The sequence below is a fragment of the Sinohyriopsis cumingii genome, chromosome 6, assembly GCF_028554795.1.
Source record: "Sinohyriopsis cumingii isolate HCF-2022 chromosome 6, ASM2855479v2, whole genome shotgun sequence".
In the NCBI taxonomy this organism is placed as follows: Eukaryota; Metazoa; Mollusca; class Bivalvia; order Unionida; family Unionidae; genus Sinohyriopsis; species Sinohyriopsis cumingii.
This window is the reverse complement of record NC_142966.1, coordinates 143665587-143691223: the sequence shown is the minus strand read 5'-3', so window position 1 is coordinate 143691223 and position 25637 is coordinate 143665587. Positions and strand designations below refer to the sequence as shown.

Here is a 25637-nt window from a genome sequence, read left to right as displayed (position 1 = left end):
TTGGCACTCCCTCACTATAGGGCAATTCATTATAATATGGTTCTTGTTATAAGACCGGTATGATGATTGATCCTATTTGATTATATTCTGTAGTTGAATTATATATATATATTATGTACTTAATTATAAGTTGGTCTTGCTATGAGGCATTATACTTTATAGGTGCCATGGATAGCATTATAAAGAGGGTGTATGTGTGTGTATATATATATATATATATATATATATATATATATATATATATATATATATATAAAAGGTGGTCTTACTATGGTACTATGGACAGCATTTTAATGAGGGTGTACTGTATGTTTGTAGTACTTTATTATAGGTGGTAAATAATGGCTCCCATGAGCAGAATTGTAAAGATGGAGTATTGTAAGTGTATAGTGCTTCATTATTAGGTGATTCACTATAAGGAGATATGTTCCATGGCTCTCATGGACTGCATTATAATGAGAGAGTGCTGTCCATCGTGGCTGTTATAATATTATAATGAGGGAGTACTGTATCATGTACTTAATAGGAAAGTATAACAAGGAAGTGTTATATCATGTACTTCAATGTAAGGTAGCCTTATTATAAGGTGTTTCCTCCATGGCTCACATGGACAGTGTTATAATGAATGAGTACTGATCATGTACTTACAGTCAAACCCACTTATCTCGACCTCGGTTATCTCGACAACCCGCTTATGTCGAGCGTTTTGGTCCGGTCCCAAAAAAATTCTTCTTTGTTATGCTATTTTTTACCCGCTTATCTCGACCTCTGTTAAGTCGATAACCTGGTTATGTCGGGCATAAGTTTCGGTCCGAAGTAACATGTGGACCCACTTAATTCGACGAAATGCAACTTTTTAACGTCAATCTCACAGAAATTGTACAAGAAATAGTCAGCAAAAGCGATCGATTTGTAGAAAATATGAAGTAATATCAGTCTGCTTTTGTTTACTCCGGTGCTGATCTGTAACGAACGATTCAAAAGCACTTACGTTTTCATACATATGCTCGGCACCGTCGACACTTGCCACAAACAATTTCATTTTTTTAATGCATTCAGCCATTTCACTGTAGCTTGGGATAGTGATAGGCTGATCATCATCATCTTGCTTGCATGATTGTATCTGCTTCGTTGTCACCGATTGGATTATTTCCTCATTAGTAAGTTCACCATAGGCATTGGCATCATCATCCACGTGAACATAATTAGAAAATTCATCCCGAGCAATGCCTATGGAGTCCGCAATCTCATCAGCCATCGCTTCAAGACCTATTTCTGATTGAGGCTCTTTAATTTCTTGTGCAATTAAACACTGCTGGTGAAATTCTTCATCAGAAATTTCCGGAAAAATACAATGGAACCAGCAGTTTTGAATGGTTTTCGGCGATACACTGTTCCAAGCTGCACGGGCATACATGATGGCGTCTAGCAGAGTTGGTTTATAGGATCGGTTTTCCTCATTTGCACTCACAGTCAATGTACATGTACATGTATTTTCAAAAACATTTATTGATCTTTATCTGCGAGATACTGTCATATATTAACCTGGATATAATACAATCTTGGTTATTTTGCACCTAACACTGCGTTATGCGTGAATGGCGGGTGCCTGAAAGCAATCGGTGGATGTTTCTCTCTCACTCTCTCGTTTGTGATTTTCTTTGATCCATTTTTCAATCTGATAACATATTCAAACCTCTGAGTACAACCAAACATGATTTGTTTTTCAATATTCACATCAATTATAAAAATGCGTTGTGTGTTATCTGACATAAGTGATGCACACTACAGTAATGGATGCATACGCTACATGTGATATAAGGAGTTCATAGATATATTTTTTCTTTAATAAATTACTTATGATGATAAAAAAGGAATAAATGATAACAACACCAGGTTAGTTCATTTCATTTTATTATCAGTTAAGCGTTTTGTTTATTTTATTGTAACATGCAGTGGGAGGGGATTCCAGTAAACACCAGCAAGAGACAGGAGTAATGCTCAAGGACATTTTTAAAATTACCGGTTTTTATGAACCCGGATATCTCGGGACCTGGTTATGTCAACGATTTTTTTACACCCCCGACGTAATCGAGATAACCGGGTTTGACTGTAATAGGGAAGTACACTATGGTCATTTCGGACAGCATTATAATGAAGTATTGTTATCATGTGCTTCAGTATAAGGCAGTCTGATCATAAGATGGTATCTTGCATGGCTCACATAGACACTTATAATGAGAGAGTACTGTATAACATGGATGTAACTACAAACACCAATGTCACTCGGATATGTTGTAGCATAACATCCGAGCAAGTTGGGGTTTATCCTGTTTGCACAGCTCACAGTTTTTAGCAGAGTACATGAACTCTGATCAGATAGCACATGATGTAATAGCACGTCTGGGTCTTTTGCTGGTGGCAGTTGGGTACACCTTATATACAGATGCATGCTGTTAGGTAGCTCTTAGTTTCCAGGGTGTACAGAATGTTATGAAAATCTCAAACACCTTACACTTGGAGCCAAAGGTTCAAGATGGTCATAAAATTATTCTGAACACTCCAGTAATTTATTACCTCATAAACTTATTTGTTGAATACCACACAGTAACTAATTTTTATATATAATAATGTCATGTATTTTTATCATAAATTTTATATTTTCATTGTAACTTCTTGAGTAGAGGCTATCCACCATTTTCTTTTACCACTTTTTGTGTTGCCATTCATTTTGATACTTATTGGCACTCAGCATGCAAGTCATATGACCTTTTTATGGCATTTGTTGGAATTCTGAAACCCTGCTAGAATAATTTTTAACAGAATTACTTCATAACTTTATATATCTTCCATAATTGACCAATCATATTTCAATAATTTTATATTTTATTATGCATTAATAAAGTGTGATCTTGGGCGAATGTCTACTCGGACATGTTGAGTTCTGAACAATACTTGCACTGTGCAATATTTTCAGCCATTTCTGTGTATTAAAGTTAAACCTGATACACATTCCTTTCAGCCTATGAAAGAATCGAATTTATTCAGTCAATAACTTGAAGTTCAAGGTCACTATCACTTGTATAGACTTCTGGTTTTGCACTTGGAATCATACAGAAACTGAAATTCATGTGTATGGATTTCAGTGTGTGTGTGTGAATTCTTGTGTATGGATTTCAGTGTGTGCATGTGTGTGTGTGGGTGAGAGAGAGATCAGTTTAGCTCAATGAATACTGCTATTGATTTTGATGGTAGCAAGTTCAAGGTCAGCTTGACTACGAATAGACTTGTGCGATACACTGTGTTTTTCCTATGATAACTTAAGTTTTTGTTGATATTTTCTGAACCATTCCCATAGTCAAAAGAACTCAGGTAAAATGTCTGTGTTATTTTGTGTTGCAGCTACTGTATTTAGTGGATAATAGTTTGGAAATCAAAAGGAACAAATCCCAGAAGGTTGAAAACAGACCTTGGGTTATAGTTAGTACAGTACATATTTCTTCAGACATATTTTATGCATACAAAGAATAGACAGCTAACCTTATATCCCACAGGGTATCTTGTATTTTTGGTACTGTACTGTTGTTTAGACTGATTTAACCAACTGAGATACATTTCCTGCATACATACTTTTCATATCTCCTGAACTTCCAGGAGTCTCCTGGAAAATTATTAAGTTTCCTGTTTCATCGTTGGTTTGGTGCTTTTGCAGCACAGCAACACAAGTAGGTTTTTTTTTTTTTTGCTGAGGCTATTGGAATAAAGTACCATGCCCAATGACACACCTTGATAGCTGATCCATGCTGGTCTGAAGGTAGGATTCAAACTCGCACCCTTTTCGGTCATGATTCTGGCATGTTAACTACTGCGGCAGAAACAAAATCTTTCTTTTTTTATTTTATTAATGTAATTTTGTGAAATCTTCTGTTTTTATGTTCCTGTCCCAATATTTTGAAATGTCATATTTAAATGTATTTACCCAGAAAAGGCCTTATATATGTGGTACAAATATTTTCATTAAGTAGTCGAGTTGATCATGATATTTTTTTTTTTTTGAAGGACAAACACTGAATATTGACTTTACAAATGCATTTGTTTCAATAGTGATAACCCTACTGCCAGATAAAATTAAGAAGCAAACTAGACTCTATGCCTATTAAAACAAAATACTGGCCATGCAGTTTTGGTAGAAAAATAATGAAAACAAATGGCATTTCTAAACTCACATTGAAATTGTACAGCATGATCAAAGTGACATAAGGTAAAAGGTAAAATATACATGCTTGTCAGTGACACACAGCTGCGTTAATAAACTTGAGGCAAAGTAGTTGTGAAGTATTGTCTTAATCTGACATAGCTAGTTTAACATGGCACTCGTCATACACACCCTTACAAGAGGGGTTTTAAAAATTTAACGTCTTTAATAAATTAAACTGTCAAAGGTATTGTTGGTAGATAACATGAAAATAAAAGATTTTAAAGAATTACACATCTCTTTAGGAGGTATAAACAAAGATTGTTTTCTACAATTTAGGTTCACATTGTTATCTTAGAATAAATATACCCCATTAATGGAATGCAGATTCAGTACAATGATTTATATATAATAACATTTTGCCTAATCCAGATGTTAGGGGCCCTGGGTGGCCATGTGGTCTAAAGTGCTAGCCTTTACATACAGATCACTCTCACATCTCACCTATGTCTCTGTGTCTCAGCTAAAGTGAATTTGTTAGAAATTTCTCATTAGTTTTGCATGGGTCAGTGGTTCTTCCAGGCTTTTTCCTCCACCAGATATACTGGCTGCTAAGTATAGCCTAACATGTGCTGAAAAACTGTGTTCAACCCCAAAGAATCAAATAAGCCATGTGTCCTGTATATTTGACAGAATAAGCTGATTTAACAAAGAAACCTCAGAATTTAAGGATCACTGATATGCATGCATGGGTGTGTGTGTGCGTGGAAAGATACATTCAGATGTGCAGCTAACAATGGACTAGGGAGTGGAACAAAAGGAGGGGTAGGTGGTAAATATTTTACAAACACTTTAGTTTTCTATTTGTGTAAAGAAAACATAGGGGTTATATTGATACCCTCTGAAGCGGGAGGCCGTGGGTTCGATCCCCGGCCGAGTCATACCAAAGACTTACAGAAATGGTACTGACAGCTACCTCGCTTGGCACTGAGCATTAAGAGGTTAGTGTTAGAACTTTTCGGCCTGGTCTCAGGATAATGTGACTGGGTGGGACATCGTGCAACGTGTATGTGGCATGATGCCCCAGTGCTGGACATCACTATAAACTGCTACACTGCAGACATTGTAGTGATATGACTGAAAAATTGTTAAAGCTACATTAAATATCCTAATCACACACACACACACACACACTTGATACCCTCTTTCTGTCTGTCTGTCTGTTTCACAGGTTCCACATTTCCTAAACCACCAAAGCCAGCTGGTGGAATTTCACAAAGTATTATTGTTATATTGTATATGTATGTTGCCCTTGTGATTATCTGTAAGAAGGGCAACATCCCAGGTTTCTTCCCCTGGGGTTCCTGATAGGGAGTGATGGTTAGATATATACAAACTGTAATTAAAATTACATTTTAAAATAATTTCTAACTAAACTTTGTACATGTATATGCAGTCCTGAGTACTGGTAGATGTGTCAGATATGTGATGTAGTTTGCATTATGACCTGGTCTCCCTGTAGTCCCTGGGGATCAGCATGATTTAGGGGATGGATATACAGTGGAAAGCATGAGGATTTGCAGTGGTGAGATATTGCAGTTGCTTTAGTTTTGAATCAGAGACCAACCCTAAAGGTATTAGATAGGGATTGGCAGGGAAATAATTATGAAGCTTTTTACTTCAAGTAGATTGGAAAGTTATGTACAGTCGGGTCTTTTTTAATGTTGCATGGTTGTTTTTGTGTCCAGTACAGATGTTTGAGCCATATTTCTGATTGGTAGTCTGGAATTCTTCACGTGTTTTCACTAATGTCCTTACCTTGATATTCTTGGTTGCACCAAATCTGACTCATGTAAATTCTAATTTTGTTTGAATTTTATTCACACTTTGTTGATAAAAAGGAAGGGAGAAGGGTGTATGTAATAAATAAAAAGCAGAGAGTTTATACAGTACTGTATATACTCATTTATATGCTGAGTCAAACAACAAAGATTATGATCTGCTATCATGTATATATACATGTATGTATATATATATATATATATATATATATATATATATATATATATATATATATATATATATATATATGGCAAATCATTTACCATGTATACATATACTTGTCATTTAGCAGATATAAATTTGCTCAATATTTGTATGTGATTTGGATTTTTAATGTATCTGTAACAATATCTTGGTCATGTTGCTATGATGTCTGTAGAATGACAGTTTATAGTGATGTTTAGCAATGGGGCATCATGCTTCAGACATGTAGCATGATGTCCCACCCAGTCACATTATCCTGACACCAGGCTGATCACTCCTAACACCAGCCCCTTAATGCTGAGCACCAAGAGAGGCAGCTACTAGTACCGTTTTTGCCAGGGCTCGAACCTGCGACCTCCACATCCGAGGCAGATACTTATACCACTTAGGCTACTCATCATTTGTAACGGAGTTTCCAAGTTATGACATATGGCTAAGTCTGTAGGGATAGAGTTAGACCCTAGGGTCAGTGTGAAAATTACTTTTTTCATGCTCACTAAGTATACATTGGGGATCTCAGTAGGTGTTATGTACCTGGGGCTACATTTCCATGGTCTAAGAACAGACCCCAGGGCAACTGTTAATTGCACGTCTAAATTAATCTCATTATACACAAAAAGTATCTGTATGGTCACAGGGTCTGGATGTCAATGTTTAGTAAGTTGTGACACTGGGTCCACAACTGTGTACTCCCAAGGTATGACCCAGAGTCCTTATTCTAACCCCGTCTGACATTTGTTAACATTTGGGTAAGTAACATTCTCAGACATATTTGTCTGATAATTTGGGTTTTTTATAATGCTTGTAAAATCATCCCTCCCTCCCCCCCCCAGCCCCCCCCCCCCCCACCATGGGTTGGATCAAATCCTAAAGCTGCTGTACAGACATGCCCAATCATTTTCCAAAGTCAGAAGTGGCTATCCTGAACAGTGCAGGAAGAGTTGTATAACATTATAAATAAATGCATGCATGCATACAGTATATAATAGCTTATAAGTCGAGTCAAACTGCAATGAAGATCATGATCTTCCATAACATAATGCACCTGCAGATCTGAGTCTGTGTTGTTTGTTCTCCTGATTACTCTTAACAAACTGCACAGACCCAGATCTGCTGGTGCATTATCTTCCACCAGATCTGGGCCTGTGCAGTTTACAGTTGGACTTGTCTTATAAGTGAGTATATACAGTACTTACAAATAAACAAAAGTTGACAGTGTTGCATAATTCTTGCCTTTCCCCCAGAAAAGCACAGTTGTACTAATCTCTATAAAAATACAGATGAAATACATGTTTATCCAGAACAAGAAATGGTATTTTTTTAAAATACTTCAAAACATCTTGAAACTTAGACTGATTACTGCTGTCTCATGATAGTCAAAATGGAATTTTAAACAAGTTTGTGTAGCAGTTTATTATAGGTATAAGGAGACTGGTTTACATAGTTTGACTTTATATTTACTTCATTTAAAAGGAGAGAAGATTACAAGGACATTTGAATTTTTAGACAGTTTGTATCAGTTAGTTCATTTTTCTTTGAATGGTTATCATGATACACCATCGCCAGAGAAAAATATTGATGGATCAGTGATATCGAAACATCTATATTAGTCGTATCTGAAGAGGAGGAAATGATGTACATGTTTAAGTCAACAGTCCATTGATGGATATTAGTGACAATATATCCATGTTCACTTTGCACAATTATTAGGAATCAATATGACCAATGTGATGCACACAGAAAAGCTAGGACATTGCAAACACGATCAATATCAAGTGCATAGTGTCCATTTAATAATTGCAAAAGAACTTTATTGTTGATGATAATCACATCATAGCTGTACTTGTCTGCCCATCCATCATTGATTTGATTTCCTAATTTTAACTTGAAACAATTGGATTTCAGCTTTGTAGTGATAAGTATGTATATGGATATTAGTTTGGATGATGAGTTTAATTTTCAAAATTTTCTTGGCTGAAACAGAAATAATTAAATTCAAACCCCCAAAATGCAGAATGACATGAATTAAGAACATTCATTAGAAAATGCAAATGTTTCCAGAAATTAAGTACCAAAGTTGAATGTTAGTGCAGGTTTAATTTGCAAAGAAGTGTTGCTTATATGTTATGTTTAATACATTTATGAGTATCATCTTATTAGTATGGGATATCCTTGTAAAATGGAGAAATTTGCTTGTTTGTTAGTTTTAATAACCACTCTGGTGGCCTAAGTGGTTAGCACTTCCACCTCTGATGCAGGAGGTTGCTGGTTCGAACCTCAGCCAAGTCATACCAAAGGACTTACACAAATGGTATTAACAGGGCTGCCTCATTTGGTGCTCAGCATTAATAGGGTAATGTTAGGACTAGTTGGCTTGGTGTCAGGATAATGAGACTGGGTGGGACATCATGCTACATGTCTACACCATGTCTACACCATGATACCCAGGTGCTTATACATCACTATAAACTGCCACACTGCAGACATTATAGCAATATGACTGAAAAATCTAATGTACATGCACACACACACACACACACACACACACAGACACACACACACACACACACACACAAGTTATTTTTAAGACAAATCTATTATTTTAAATGTGGGATATCCCAGTACAATGGAGAACGTAATACCCATATTTATTCTCCTGAACGATCCATAATAGGTGACCATTTTCTTCACCCATTCACAAGTACCTGCTAAGCAGACAATGTGAATAGTGACCTACTAACATAATTAACAACTATACTTCTTTATAGTCTATTGCAGTTTGCAGGATTTTCCTTTGAGGTAAATGTAATAAATGTTTAACATGGAGTCACTTGTACATACCGTCAGTACTTGTTTTTAAGTTGAGCTTGACTGTAAACTGCACAGACCCAGATCTGCCAGAGCATAATATGCCAGCAGTTTTGGGTTTGTGCAGTTTGTTAGGGGTAATCAGTAGAACAAAGAACATAGACCCAGAGCTGCAGGTGTATTATGCTGCAGCAGATTAGGCTTTTTGTTGTTTGCAGTTTGACTCAAGTAATAAATGAGTATATACTGTATGGTAATTGATGAAACAATAATACCCTTGTGCACACTCAAATAAATCTTTTAATCATATTTAAAAATGTGTAAATTCTCATTTGAATTTCAGAGTGAGAGCAAACTCCTTGTCAGTGTTGATTCTTAATGTTTGACATTGATGTTCCTTGGATTTGCAATGATAGATTAAAAAAAGCTGCCTTTTTATTTTGAACTACATGTATGTTATTTGCTTCCATTCTTTATACAAAGCCACACCTTCAGGATAATGTAAGTTATAGTTCAGTTTTGCAAAAGATAGCAGCAGTGTTATGTCAGACAGGTTGGACTTTATAATTCACAGTTTTAAATTGTGCCTTGCATATAACTGAAGCTTTTGTGCAAGTTTGTATATACATATTCTTGGATAAGGTATTTAGAAATAAGACATCATAAATTGATAAAATTTATAAATTTAAATTAAGTTTTACAAGTTGAAATTTCATGACTTTAGCAAGCATTATGTATTTATTTACTATGTGTGTAAGTGTCTTTATGCAAATATGTCAAACTTGAATCATTATTTATTCAAATGAAGTTGGCAAACAAAGTATAACAGTGAAATAATGAAAGGGAGGGTCAGAAAGAAGAGTTCTTACTCATAGCTACCTTTTTATATAATCATTTGAAATATTAACTTCAGTTTCTTATCTTGCAGACTGTCTGATCCCATTAGGCTAATTTCCTGTAATGTAATTGGTTCCCTTTGATGTACAGTATCCATCTTTGCATGTACATCTAATGAACATTTAGGTGAGTAATACCATCTGTCTTTAGTCTCTTTATTTGAGAAAGCTAATAACTGCACCATAACAAGTGACAATATTTACATACATTTCATTTTTGGTTTGTATTATTTTTGTCTTCTTCAATATCTGTGAGCAGAGCTCATTTAATCCAAAAAGTCTCGAGTTCATTGGTCTGGATATTTTGTCTAAAGATGCAAGAAATAGTGTGTTGTATTTGATGCCAATTAATCTCCATATATAACCAACCACAGCACTTAATTCACTTTTCTTTTATCTCCTGTAAAAAAAAAATTGTGAGAACGATAGACTACAATTGGAAGCTTTATTCATTTAAAATGGATTTACGTGCTATTTGTATGCTGCTAATCAAAAATGAATTTCTTTTGGACTCAAGACCCTCAACTTTGCAAAATAAAAGTGCTGCTAATTGTTCATTCTGTCAACTACATACTTTTGATAAGCAAGTCTCAACAAGATTGTATGTGTATTAGTACACTTATACCGTATATATTGGCATGCATATAGACCCATACATTGCAGTGAACACCTTGATTGCCTTTCCTACACTTATACCATATATATTGGCATGCATATAGACCCATACATTGCAGTGAACACCTTGATTGCCTTTCCTACACTTATACCCTATATATTGGCATGCATATAGACCCATACATTGCAGTGAACACCTTGATTGCCTTTCCTACACTTATACCATATATATTGGCATGCATATAGACCCATACATTGCAGTGAACACCTTGATTGCCTTTCCTACACTTATACCCTATATATTGGCATGCATATAGAAAACATACATTGCAGTGAACACCTTGATTGCCTTTCCTACACTTATACCATATATATTGGCATGCATATAGACCCATACATTGCAGTGAACACCTTGATTGCCTTTCCTACACTTATACCCTATATATTGGCATGCATATAGACCCATACATTGCAGTGAACACCTTGATTGCCTTTCCTACACTTATACCATATATATTGGCATGCATATAGACCCATACATTGCAGTGAACACCTTGATTGCCTTTCCTATGTAACTTGCACGCTTAAATTTAAGTCTTGATTATTCGAGTCCAGTCTTGTAAGAGAGATAAAGTCTGCGATTGATCAAAATTAGTGTCACTGTGCACATGTCTTGGTAGAGATTAATATATTGATGCTATGACATGGATACGATACATATTGTATACTCAAGGTGTAATACTTGAAGTTAATATCAGAATGGTTTATTTTATTGAGGTAAATTCAAATGCAGTATACACACAAAGAATGAGAAATTGATGTATGACGTCTATTGTAACCCAATAATGGCCCCATTCTGACATTACTTGCCCAATTTCTCAGCCATTAGGCAGCTTAGTACAATTATACAGGTCATATGAGGAAACAGAGTACTTATTAACAGATTTAGTTGTTGAAAAAATAAATGTTGAGGCAAAATGGAACTACTTGAGGACATGGAATGATGGTAAGTCTTAAGATACGTACAGAAAAGGCATGGTAAATGCAGTATAGGTGTGCATAGATGGGTTTCTCCCATGAAAAAACCAGGGGACCTCACATGTAAGTTTATTGAAATGCTGGGGGTTAATTTATCATTGGACAGTGTTTCATAAAATGAAAATTTTCAAAATTTTTATGAAAGAATGGGATTAACATTAATCTTTGGCATATAATTAGAAAATTACATGTACAGTATACTGTGCAAGAAGTTCAGTCATCTCTGTGCTACGTTTGCAGAGAACAGTCGGTCTTGATTCTTTACTTAACCTAAGATTTTGGAAGATACTTTTATAGACATTTTTTCACAGAAGTACATGTATTTTTGTCCAGCCCATGAATCTTTTACTTTGGCAAGGTATGGGTGTTGATTTTGGATAGCACTTCTTTCCTTGTCAGCTTTAGTACCAATTTTGGATTTTACAAATGGTGAAATTTTACATCTTTTGCATCATACAGGTTTCATGAATTGATTAATTTGAACATTCAAAATTCGCAAAAGAAAATTTTCTTAATGTATTATTTTGTAAAACATTGTATGAAAATATTGCCATTAAACCAAGTAAGTTGTCAGGTTAAAAATATTTGCAGAAAATATAGTCCTCATTTAATTTATCTGCTCTTGGATATGTTTTGATTTACAAATTACCAGTGTGTGTGTGTGTGTGTGTGTGTGTGTGTGTGTATATATATATATATATATATATATATATATATATATATATATATATATATATATATATATATATATATATATATATATATATAGACACACACACACCAGTTACCTGTCCTACTTTGAAGTCTACGACATGGCAAGGAAAAGTTTTACTCATTGACCCATTTCCTTCATTAAGCTAAAACGTTTGAAACAGAAGAGATATTTTCATGAAATTTTAGCCAGCTATAGGTCATGACTTGTGTTATATGATACTCTACACTCTTAGTATTTTTGTAAGGTTGAGACAATGAAAAGGATTCAGAATTATGTTTAGTTTTAAAAGTTTATACATTGAAATGTTTATATTCTTGAGGAAAAAAAGTTGAGGAAATCGTCAAACTTTTCTCAATAATAATGCAACACTTTTTCAAGGAAAATGTAATATTCTGACATTATTTAAGCCCAGATCCTTGCTGAATGTTTTGTGAGAAAAGCTTCATTACCAGCTAAACAATAAGAAAGATATTAAAAAATGCCAATTATTTTAATAAGTTCTGGGATATTTAGTGAACTGGCACCAGGAAAACTTCATGTGTGCCCTAAGATGTTTTGTTGGAAAACTTGTGAAGTTTCAGGTAGAACCGAGAAAAAAAATGACCATACCGAGATTAAAATATAATACTCAGTGGTTCTTAACCCATGGGTCATGACCCAAACCTGAGTCACCATCCTGTTTTGAGCGGGTCACTGAGATCAACCATAATAATTTGAAATCTCTTACTGATTTGAATTTGTGGTGTTTGATGGGTCACGAGGCTAACACCAAATCTAATCTGAGTCGCCAGACAAAAAGGTTAAGAATCGCTGCTATAACAATATGCATGGAAGCCATTAAAGTAGACTGCCAAATTGGTGAAGTCACCTAAAACTGCTATAACAATATGCATGGAAGCCATTAAAGTAGACTGCCAAATTGGTGAAGTCACCTAAAACTGCTATAACAATATGCATGGAAGCCATTAAAGTAGACTGCCAAATTGGTGAAGTCACCTAAAACTGCTATAACAATATGCATGGAAGCCATTAAAGTAGACTGCCAAATTGGTGAAGTCACCTAAAACTGAGGTATTTGATATATACTGTATGAGTCCAACTGCAAACTGCACAGACCCAGTTCTGCTGGCACACAGTGTGCCAGCTGATCTGGATCTGTGCATTTTAATAGAATTATTAACTATAAAAAGTAACATAGACCCTGATCTGCAAGCACATTATGATCAGTATCTTTGTTGTTTTCAGTTCGACGCAACTAATAAGTGAGTACTTACGGTAATATTACTATTAAATAATGAAATGGGATCCATAGAAATGTGTGTGTGTGTGTGTGTGTGTGTGTGACTTGGACTTTTAACATAGCTTTAACAATTTTCCAGTCATATTGCTATGATGTCTGCAGTGGCAGTTTATAGTGATGTGTAGCACTGGGGCATCATGCCACAGACATGTAACATTGTTTCCCACCCAGTCACATTATCCTGACACATGACCGATCAATTCTGTCACTAACCTGTTAATGCTGAGAGCCAAGAGAGGCAGCTGCTGTTATCATTTTTACAAGTCTTTGGTATGACTTGGCCAGATTCGAACCCATGACCAATTACATCCAAGGCAGATGCTCCAAGCACTTAGGCCACAGAAATGTAGAGTTGTGCTGTGGTGTATTATTGTGAGGGAATGCTGTGTCTGGTCTTCAGAGGTAAATTGTTTACAAAGAGGCTGGTGTAGGCAAGTTTCATCATATCAGTTTCATGGTGATAAACTTGCGAGTCATACATATATGGATCAACTCCAAAATTATGATCCAATCATTTAGAAGTGAACGTGAGCAACAGATAATTGACTGAGACTGACTCTGTCACCCTTACTTTGGATGTGATCTTTCTTGATGAAGGAATAATGGTTCTGCCATACCTGTTTAAAAAAAAAAAAAGAAAAACAAGTTAAAAGAGGGATGAAAGATAATAGAGGATGTGACAGTCTTGGCCAGAGAAACAAGTTTAAACTGAATGCAAAATCCTGTGTACCACAACAGCAAACTAACATAGATACTGATCTGCGTATCATAATGTGCCTGCAGATCAGGGTTTTTTTCTACTGATTACTCCTTACAAACTGCACAGACCCAGATCTGCTGGTGCATTATGCAATGGCAGATCTGGGTCTGTGTAGTTTGCAGTTGGACCCATCTTAAAAGCTAGTACATACAGTAGCTTCCCCTACCTATCATAGCCAAAGCATAGATAGGCATAAAATGCAGCATTTCACTATGGTAGAATACAAGGGTCTCAAGTGATAGAGAAAGTATACATTGATGTAATATAAAGTGTGTATTGTAAAGAGTTGTAAAGAACGTCCTTATCAACTAACACTTATCCTTTCTTTAAGCCTTTCATAACATTTTGCTTGGTTGTACAATTGCTAATGAACGGATTTGATATCAGTGCAGGTATAATGAACATTTGGCTTACTTTTCAATATCGAATTTCTCTTGGCCTTAAATTTTCACTGGGTTAATTATCAGACTGATTGTGGTGTGAACAATGAATTCTCCAGACCTTTGACACTGTGCATTTAAAACAGGTTATAATTGGGGTCTTTTTTATATGAACAGTGGCTTGTACAGAAGGTACAGCAGGGTTGTATCAGTTTCTAATTGAAAATGATTTTCAAATTAATAGTTTGATTTATTTTTTCTTGTTCATTGTTACTGGTAGTACCATTTTATTTTTCACAAAGATTTGCTTTAATATTTGTCAATATCATATAATTAATTATTGTTTGATGTAGATAATTTTTGAATTCTGTTCCTTGCAGCTCAGTTTGCTGGTATTAATGGATTTATTTATTTATATATTGCTTTTGTTTGGGTAGATGAAATATAATAACCTGTGGGTTTTTTAAAAACATAATAGAGGTGCTAGTTTTGTGGTGGTCTTTGTTGAGGGGAGGGGGTAGTTGATATCATACCCTATCATCTATTTTGTGCCCGGTATTAAATTGATCTGTAGATTATCATCTTTAATTGAAAACCTCCATGGAGTACTTACCAGATGACCTTTTTGATTTATTATTGAAATCAGTAGGGGGGAAATTAAATCTCTGCAAATCCATGCTTGGAAATGCCGATTCTACGTCATCTTGCATTCGTGAGATGTACTTCTTGACAGTTGCATATTTTTCTCAGATAAGGTAGGTTATATTGATTGTTTTTGTGAGTTTTAATGGCACTTTTAACACATTTCTGTCTGAGGAATGGGAGCTATTTGTGCTTGCCTCAGGGACTCATCAATGCTGCTGACCTGAGCTGGCCAGGGTGGGTATTCAACCCGCAACTCTTGGATTATGACTCCAATGCTCTACCAGCTGAGCTGCTGTGACTTACAGGCATGTTATGTAGCATTTACTTTCTACATTTCATTGTTTGTCAGATCCTGTTTTTATGCCGTAACTTGATCGACTGTTTGATCAATTTGGGTTGCATGAATATGTTTAGGAAAAATATTGGGGTGTTTGCCATGAGAAATTTAGATTTTCTATCAGTTCTGCAAGTAGATATTCAAAGACTGGAATGGAATAAAGAAGGAATTTGGAAATGTGAAATGAAAGCTGATTGCTTTGAGTAAGACAGTGATGATAGTCTTTGATGTGACTGGCAATATGAATGCACTCTCCGTTGATTAACTGTTGTAATAGTAGCCATGTGCAGGTTACAAAAGTGAAATGTATGATTTATTTACAGATATTTTATCTTTATGTTAAGTAAAATTTCACTTTGAGTAAAATGATTAAATAATCAAATCAGATTAGATACAATGATTTGTGGGGTGAAAACAAAAGAACAAGTTTGTCAGCAAATAAGTTATTTTTGAATGGACTAAATGTGTGATCATTTCATTTTAATGAATTCCGATACAGCCTATTATGTGTCACCATTGTCTTTGTATCTCATTAGCGTCAGAGTGGCTTTACACCTTTATTTGGGGCACTGAGTCACCAATTTAGCCTTATTTACAGTAACTCCCTAAGTAGCCTTATTTACATTAACTCCCTAAGTAGCCTTATTTACAGTAATTCCCTAAGTAGCCTTATTTACAGTAATTCCCTACGTAGCCTTATTTACAGTAATTCCCTACGTAGCCTTATTTACAGTAACTCCCTAAGTAGCCTTATTTACAGTAATTCCCTACGTAGCCTTATTTACAGTAATTCCCTAAGTTATAGGAGGATACATTGGGTACCACTTCTGTTTTTAGTTTATGCCCTGTGGGAATGGCTACTACTGGTGTGCAGTGTGTGAAAAAAATTATAGAAGCTGGGTCATTCTAGGTATAAATATTTCTTTGTTTGTTAGCCAAAGTGTGTGGTAATTATAATGACTCTAATGTCAGATATAAAATTATTTATACATTCTCCTCTGGCATTGTGTTTTGTTGCATGTCAGGTATAATGTTTCATTATGTTTTAAACAATACTTGGGTTTTAAGTTACTGTTGTGCTATTTCATACAGCTGGGAGCTCAATGAGTTCAAGACGCAAATCCATTTTTATATTTTAATGAAAATTTTCTCCAGCATATACATTGTAAATCATTACTACATGGTGAGTCTTGTGCGAAATTGGATGCCCATTTGGATTTTCAGCGTTAAAGAATGGTCAAAGATGATACATGTTAGCTAATGATGTGTCTATCTGTGAAACATTTGATATTTTCTTGAAAGTTTACTAAGGTATCCATCAAAATCACTAGGAGGCCCCGAGTGGCTGAGTGGTCTTAAAGTGCTCTCCGTTACGGATCACTGACATCTCACCTCTGTCTGCGTGGGTTCGAGTCTCAGATTCGGCCTATGTGGGTACGTGAGAAAGTTTGCCAGTAGCTTCTCGTGGGTCAGTGGTTCTTTCCGGAGTTTTCCAGGTTCTTCCTCCACCATTAATACTGGCTGCCATGTAGAGCCTATCTTGTGCTGGAAAATGGCGTTAATCCCCACAACAACAACAATCAAAATCGCTTACATACACCAATCATATACCTGGTGTACTCAGAGATCAAGTGTTGTGTGTTCTGTGACTTTTTAACCTTTGCCAATAATTTAATGAAAATTTACACAAGGCATTCATCATAAGGGGAAAAAAATATACGTTGTTCCGGTATCCCAACCTACCCTATAACTTTGTATGATGCAGAAAAGAAAGCAAAAATCTGTACCATCTGTGCTCAGTTTTTTCACATCCAAAATGGTAATTTTAGATTGGAACTTTTTATAATGCATGCAATAAAAAAATCTGTCATCTGCTCAGTTATAATAACCTTTAATACTTTAGATTGTTTTGTGAAATAATATTAGATAAAAATGTAAAAAAAAAGGATCCAACTATCTTATCCTTTTTTATTCCCTCAGTTTGCAGACACACACATGGGGGTTGGGGTGCTTTTTGAATGTCATGCACCATATTGAGATATGTTTCTCAAAACTCACAGCAAGGTCACTCATGATACATGAGTAGAGTTTTAGGTAAGTATGTAATTCTTACAAATATTTTTGATAAAACATGCTCTCTATCAGTTCATATAGCGGGGCCCCGAGTGGCCGAGTGGTCTAAAGCGCTCTTCGTTACGGATCACTGCCATCTCACCTCTGTCTGCGGCGGTTCGAGTCTAAGATTCAGCCAATGTGGGCATGTGAGAAAGCTTGCCAGTAGCTTCTCATGGGTCGGTGGTTCTTTCCGGGGTTTTCCGGGTTCTTCCTCCACCATTAATACTGGCCGCCATGTATAGCCTATCGTGCTGAAAAATGGCGTTAAACCCCACAACAACAACAACTATCAGTTCATACATTAAATAATATCCTGTCACTCTAAGATCAACAGTCCAGCATCAGAGTGGGTGCATGCAGTAGGTATATAAATGGATACAGGCTTGAAGACAGACAGACAGGCTAAATTCTATTTTGGCCATCAGTACCAATTATTTGAACAAAATTCTATGCCTATGATGTGATATTTTTTTCTGATACAAAAATGTGGTATTATGTGAAAGCAGTAGATTTCATTTGACATTCATGTATTGAATAACCTATTCCTTTGTCAAACCAAAAGAATAACTTGCCACAATGTTCAAAGATCTCTTTCATCTAGGCTTTCAGGGTAGAGAGCCAAAGTCTCCATATATTTAGAAAGTGGTTATGTATTGTATTTATGGTCATATTTTCTTTCATAACAAAGATTTCTATTTAAGCTACTTGACATTTCTGGATCAGCTTGAAGGAATTGATTCTGTCTGAAATCTTGTTTGCAGGGGGGTGGACCACTGTAATACAGGTGATTTTCTTTGCTGTCATCTAACAACTGATATTACCCCCTGCAGTCCCTATTAATAATACAGGCATTTGACACCAGTAAAGACATTAATAAAAAAAATGACTTCCATAACTGTTAAAGAAAATACCGTATTTACTGTAACTTTCTACGTCAGTGGAGGAAACCTCAACTCATTTGTGCTTTAAAAGTGTTTTCTCCTGGATGCACATTTGTATTTTTATTTAAATAAATATTTTCCCCCCAAAAAAGAGTAAATAAGATAATCCTTCCTTGAAAGTGAACAAGAGTGGTGAAATTTTGCATAGTTGATTTTCTTTAATCATAATGAAACCTGTATCAAATATTAATATTAAAAAACACAATCTGATAATGTAAGTGCTCTAATAAAAAGATAACTAAGTGACTTTTGGCAATCGAGCAGTCAAGTACTTTCGTTATATAATTATTAAAAGTGTGTTGTGAGTTTGTGCAATGGCAGACATGAAATTGTTGGTATTTATTGGTAGTGTCTCTGTTTGCTATTACATGCGGTTCTAAGGCTTGCATTGTAGTGCCATTGTCATGACACATGATCTCAATTGCTCTGCCAATAATGAAGATAATAAACAACTACATCTTATCTTGATTCAGTAAAAGTTATTTATCACACATTTTTTGAAGCTACTTTGAGGAGGTCTATTCTTTTCTCAAAAAATGCCAGAATTGGAATACCCCATGTCTGTGATAATACTATAATACTAGAGAATCATAATAGTTATAACAGTAATTAATTATTAATTTATTAACATTATGGTGGACTTGCTAATTGTTTTTATTATGACAATAAATAAGCCTCAGTAAGATTCGGCATGATAGAGTTATTATATTTCTCTTGTTGCTGATGTAAGTTATTCTCCAGATTTCTGTGATTATACATTTCCAGCGTTGGGCCTGTATTTGCCTTTCTATAAATTGTGTGCAGGTGTGTGAACTGCTTGCACCCATATATGTTCTGTTCATTTTGCTAATGACATAGTTTGCGTAACCTTCTGAATCCTTGAATTTAAATAGTTGCCTGGAAATGTTCATCAGTTCTGTTAATTTTGCCAAACGTTCCTTGAATTTTTACGATGGAATATAGAAACTTAAAACTGAATTAAATATATGGCTTTTTTTAATTCAGAATGTTTTATATTTATATATTTTTCAAAATAATGAATAAATAAAGGGAGATCAAATTGGATGAATCAAACGACACACAACGTGGTAATTTACCAGATGAAGTAGTGTCCCTTCCCTGAAGTGGCACGCAAATTTTGTTTTTTCAACTTTAGTACTGTACATATTAATGCAGTGATAAACAAAGTAACATGGACGATGGAGAAAATTTTATTTTTGTATTTAAAAAAATCTTGAAAAGCTGATAGTTCTTGAATATTTGTTGAAAAATTCTTGAACAAAAACTCTGGGGTTATAAGAACCATGAATGCCTTCTTGTGAACAGTGTAGACCCCAATCTGCTGGTGATTTTTCATGGGTCAGGATTTTACAGTTAATTATGGTTTAGACACCTGCAAAATACAGTATTGTAAACATTTTTTAACAAGTTGTTAAAATTTGTACGAAGTACCCCAGCTAACAGTTTCTCAGAGACGTACAACTTACATTCATTTACATTATATGTAGTAGGTAAGTCATTAAAAGGGCAGCATGTTGATGAGTGGTTTTGCTGATCACTCACACAGTCACCTCTTTCCATGTGGGTTGAGTCTTTGCACCGCCAGTGTGACTTTGAGAAAGTTTGACAGTGTCTTCCCATGGGTCAGTGGTTCTTCCCAAGGTCTTCCTGGGTTCTTCCTCTCAAATATTGTGGCTGCCATATATAAATATAGCCTATCATGTACTTAAACATGACATTAAACACATAAAAGCCAAACAAAAGACATTTAGTTTGGGGAAAAAATGCATTATACTCAACAAGCTGTTTGAATAATTATGTCAAAGTGTAAATGCAAAAGTGTTTAAATAATTTGCATTCATTGCACATTGAACATGAAAAGTTATATACAGTGTGTGTATGCATGTGTGTGTGCATATATATATATATATATATATATATATATATATATATATATATATATATATATATATATATATATATATATATATATATATATATATATATACACACACACTGGCAATGTACATGTTATCATTGTTAAGGTGGCCAGTTACAAGTAGGATACAGCAATCAGTTTTTTACTGCTGGCATTATCATCCTCATCAGTAGTTTGTGAAGATTTTGTTAAGCTTTTTATTTGCATATTTCCTTGATAGGTACCATACTAGGCATGGTTCATCATGAAGTTATGACAATTCAATCAGGGACAATTGCACTCACCACTTTCACATCTAGATGAAAGTCAGTCATAAAACATTTGCCTTCAAGGTTTTGGTTAAAAAAAACTTTTCATGTGCTTATATTACCTAAGCACCTTTATGGATTTTCTTTTAACATTCGAGTCATTATGGAGTTAAGAAAATTCATTCTGCACTCACTTGCCTCTTTGACTTGGGGGGTCAAGGTAACCTGTTTTCTTGAAGGTTTTAATGTTTGTTCATTTGCTTATATTTCCTAAACTTCTTGATGAATTTTATTCATGCTTGCAATGAATCATTATGTAGCTAAGACAATTTCATCTGCAGAATGCTCACCCACCCCTTTGATCTTGAGACCAAGGTCACATAGTAAATTTGGAATGAATCATTATGATAACAAGGACAGCAACATGTGTACTCAACCTTTTGATCATGGGATCAAGGTCATGTGTTTTACAGCAGTGTTTTAATCTTGGCTTGACATGCAGATCATGGCCTTGGCAACTTTATAATTGTACAGTTGAGTGAAGCAACCTGAATATTTATGTCCTGAGTATGAATATGGGAGTGGCATGCAGCATGTCTGTCTTTCTACTGTATACTGTATTATGTCGCACAATTCTTGCATTTTTTCATGGACAGTCTCAAAACTTGACAGATACAGAAGTATTGATATGAAGTCAACATGCACATCTCTTTCTGTTATCGGATACATAATGTTAGAATTACGCTCCTTTTGGGCATTAAAGGTATAAGGTATATATGATAATCCTTGTGTTTGCAACAAGTCTGACATTTTTTAAATATTAATGCCTCGAACCTTGATATAGAGTAATGACATCAGGCACACACATTCTGTTATTTGTCTCCAATGAGTGGCATATTCAGATTCATTTTAAACAGTAACGTGGATACATTCTGCCAATATTATTGTATCCATAAGATGGATACATTTTGCCATTATGACTGTATCCATTTCATATTATTGTAAAATGTAGAAGTTGTTGTTTGTGCATAATTTTCCAAAAGAGTACTGTCAGTTATTTATAGGCATAAATGCTTGTATCATATGTTGGAATCAGACAGATAAGTAGACATCTCTCAGTATCATTCCTTACATACAGTAGTATAAAGTTTTTCAGTTAAGTCCAACAGGAACGGTAGGAAATGAGAATAAAATGTTGTTGTGAGACCTAATAAAAAAAAATATATCATGGTAGTTAGTATGATAACCATTAGTATATCCTTTGTATGGACAAATTATAAAAAGGAATTATTAATGATCTCATATTTTTGTTTTTAATTGTGACACATCAGTTTAGCTATCTAGTTTATCAATCAGAGACACTAAATGTGCCGAGTCATCATGTTCAGAGGTCTTCACTGATTAAATTGAAGGGCTTGGAATTTCCTTTGACATAAATCGCTTGAACTCTTTACCAATATAATATTTTACAGAGATGAGCTATCATGTTACATATAGAAGTATATTAATTTATCCATGCAACAAGAGCCATGAGAATGAAAAATGAAACGAATATAAATGACATACATGACTAAGGAAAGTTGTCCCGATGTTATTAAACTTCACTAGTAATCAGTTATCTTGAAAACAAAACATTTTAGGATTCGAACATGGTTTTTGTGATTGGACATTCCTCTGTATCTGTATTCATCAGAGAAACCAAAATACTTTAATAACAGTCTTGTAAGTTTGACAATTACATAAGTGACTGGGGGGGACATTAATTGCTAATTGACTTTAGGATTTCTAATGTTGTTCTAACTTTTTGGGATCATTTATATATAAGAAACAATTAAACTGCATTTAAGTAGACTCTCCATGGGTCCCCTACTATGATTAAATAAGTTTTTGATGGGCTGGAAAAGTTATATATGATGTTCACTTTAATTTGGTTTCAAATGATTAACATGGATTTGGACTGAAAAATTGATCATGTCAGAGTGAAGTTGCAATTATATAGAATTCCATCTCAGGTAAGGTAATACATGCTTTCTAGTGCACACAGATCTACATATTGTAAACATCAAATATTTACTTTTTAATTACTACTACATTTTGGGAAGATTGTATTTACCATGACACACCTATTGTATTGATATTTGACTTTTGATAATGTTGTACAATACAGAACATAAAAAAAAGTGTTAGCAGTGTGAATTGGAATTATCATTAGACATTCCAAAACGTTTTTAGTATTAAAGGAGGGGCAACCCTACATGGCAGAATCTGTGTTTAGTCTAATTCTATTGGAAAATTGCATTAGATTGGTGAATGGTTTTGACACATTTTTTTGATTACCCAAAGCTAATGATTGTCCTTGATACCTACTTTAATATCATCAAATGCTCTCCTACAAAGAATTTTTGAGGCTCTATTGGGGGCTACATTTTCTCTCAATCTCTCTCTCTCTCTCTCTCTCTCTATATATATATATATATATATATATATATATATACACACACACACATACACACACACACAAATATTATACAGGTTAGAAAACTTTCCGTCAATACTCCACTGAGATTCAAACACTGATCAATGGGTAATGGGGTTGCAACACCTTTCGCTTTGCCTGCATGCACCGACCATGCATGCATCACCAAAACTGATGATACAAAGTCATTGGTTATAGGTATTCATACATAGCAGACACACTTACATATGAACCTTGAAATTAATTCTTGTCTAAATACACAGTCACTCCAGTTTCCTACAACAGAAATCAAGGTATACATAGGTCCATTTAGAGAAATACAATGAGACACCCATCATAAACAAAATTCTGTTCATGTTATCTAGCAGTCTCTTGTGCAGTCCAGGGATAGCACTTTCTGCTCAGTTTGGTGTATCTCTCTCTCTCTCTATCTGTGTGTGTGTGTATATATATATATATATATATATATATATATATATATATATATATATATATATATATATATATATATATATATGCTCCAAAAATTGCTGAATCTTAGTTCTGTTTAAAATGTTGATTTTTTGGTTTATTGTTTCATAGTTAACAACAAATACTCAAAATTCACATTGCTTTTAGGGGCTCTGGGTCTAGGGCCTAGTGGTCTGTGGCACTGGGTGGCCTAGTGGTCTGTGGCACTCGCCTTTACAGATCACTGACATCTCACTTCTGTCCTTGTGGGTTTGAGTCTCAGGCTCAGCTGACATGGGTATGTGAGAAAGCCTGAAAATAGCTTCATTGGGTATGTGGTTCTTCTTGAGGTTTCCCTGGGTTCTTTCTCCATCAAATATACTGGCTGTCATGTATAGCACATATCATGTGCTGAAAAGTGTTGTTAAACCTCATAACAACAACGGATAGCTTTTATGACTTTTCTGGATTCATTTTGATCGTTGAAGAATATTTGTTAGTTTTGAAACACTGAAGCTTGAGCTTTGTGGAGGGAAGGTTGGACAAACTTGATAGATTTGTATATGCGCCAAGTCCTCAAGATTTTAAGGCATTTATCCCATATTTATTTAGTTTAACTTTTTCTTGCTTGTCTATGTTCACAAAATGTTTAAGAACATCCCTGTTAATGTGCTTAGTGCTATTTTTAGCTATTCAGTTTTCAAATACTGTTAATGTACTTAGTGCTATTTTTAGCTACTCAGTTTTCAAATACTGTTAATGCACTTAGTGCTATTTTTAGCTACTCAGTTTTTAAATACTGTTAATGCACTTAGTGCTATTTTTAGCTACTCAGTTTTCAAATACTGTTAATGCACTTAGTGCTATTTTTGGCTACTTAATTTTACTGTTCCCAAATGTTCCACATGAAAAGTCAGTCCAAGTTTTCCTCAGCCAGACTTTCATCAGCTTCATAATTGCATTATGTTCGATAAAGCACAGCTCCCTATTTGTGATGGATATATTAAAGTTCAAAGTAATATGACATAATATTCCAAATAATGAAAATTTTACATCTGTAATAGCTCTGGTCATTGATGGGGTGGGTGGGGTGTGACATTCTTTTGGTGGATATACCTTTTACACTGCCATGAGGCAAAGCGCATTTTGTTAAGATGCCTGTCCATCAATCCATCTGTTACCAGCTTCATTTCTGCTCAGTAACTCAAGTTGTCTGCCATCTAGAGCTGACAAACTTAGGAGGAGTTTCACACTAGGGTAGGAAGAATGCTACAGATCTTTGGGTTCCAAAGGTCAGGGTTACTGTGACTGAAAGAAGAAACATCATTCCTGCAAAAGAACTTGAGTTATTCACCATTTACAGCTACGAGACTTTGTGGATGACTTTCTTCTGGGAGAATAAAGAAGTCAAATTGTTTCTGCACACAAATTTATCTGCACAGAGGACCAGCAAACACAACTGGGCATAGAATGTGCAGTTCATGGTACATGCATGTCATTATCTTGAGCAGAGTTGCAATGATTGTAAAGATACAACTGAAAATCAGGTATCTGATATGCACTTTCATGTAGCCATGTCTTATAATTAAGTTCATGCTCTGTGGCTCTGTTAAGGTTTTGGAGCCATATAGTGATCACATTGTGAATTCAGCCAGGTATCTGGCAGTCAGCATTTTTTTTCTTCCTAGTTGAGGATTTAGTGGGAATAGTTTGGTTTTAATCAAATTTGGTTT

At 34.9% G+C, this 25637-nt stretch overlaps 1 protein-coding gene across 3 annotated transcripts in view; it reads left to right on the top strand.

Moving 5' to 3' along the window:
* The window catches only part of LOC149798167 (uncharacterized), a 135055-nt gene that overhangs the window by 68063 nt on the left and 41355 nt on the right, over nucleotides 1-25637 (top strand). The window contains exon 3 of one of the 3 annotated variants that reach the window (XM_089963277.1): nucleotides 9978-10072. The exons of 1 other annotated variant lie outside the window; for it this stretch is intronic. The gene's annotated coding sequence lies outside the window, so the exon portion shown is untranslated. Of the gene's footprint in view, nucleotides 1-9977; nucleotides 10073-11460; nucleotides 11567-25637 lie in introns of those variants that run through there. One more of the 3 variants, XM_089963279.1, reaches the window with a different exon arrangement.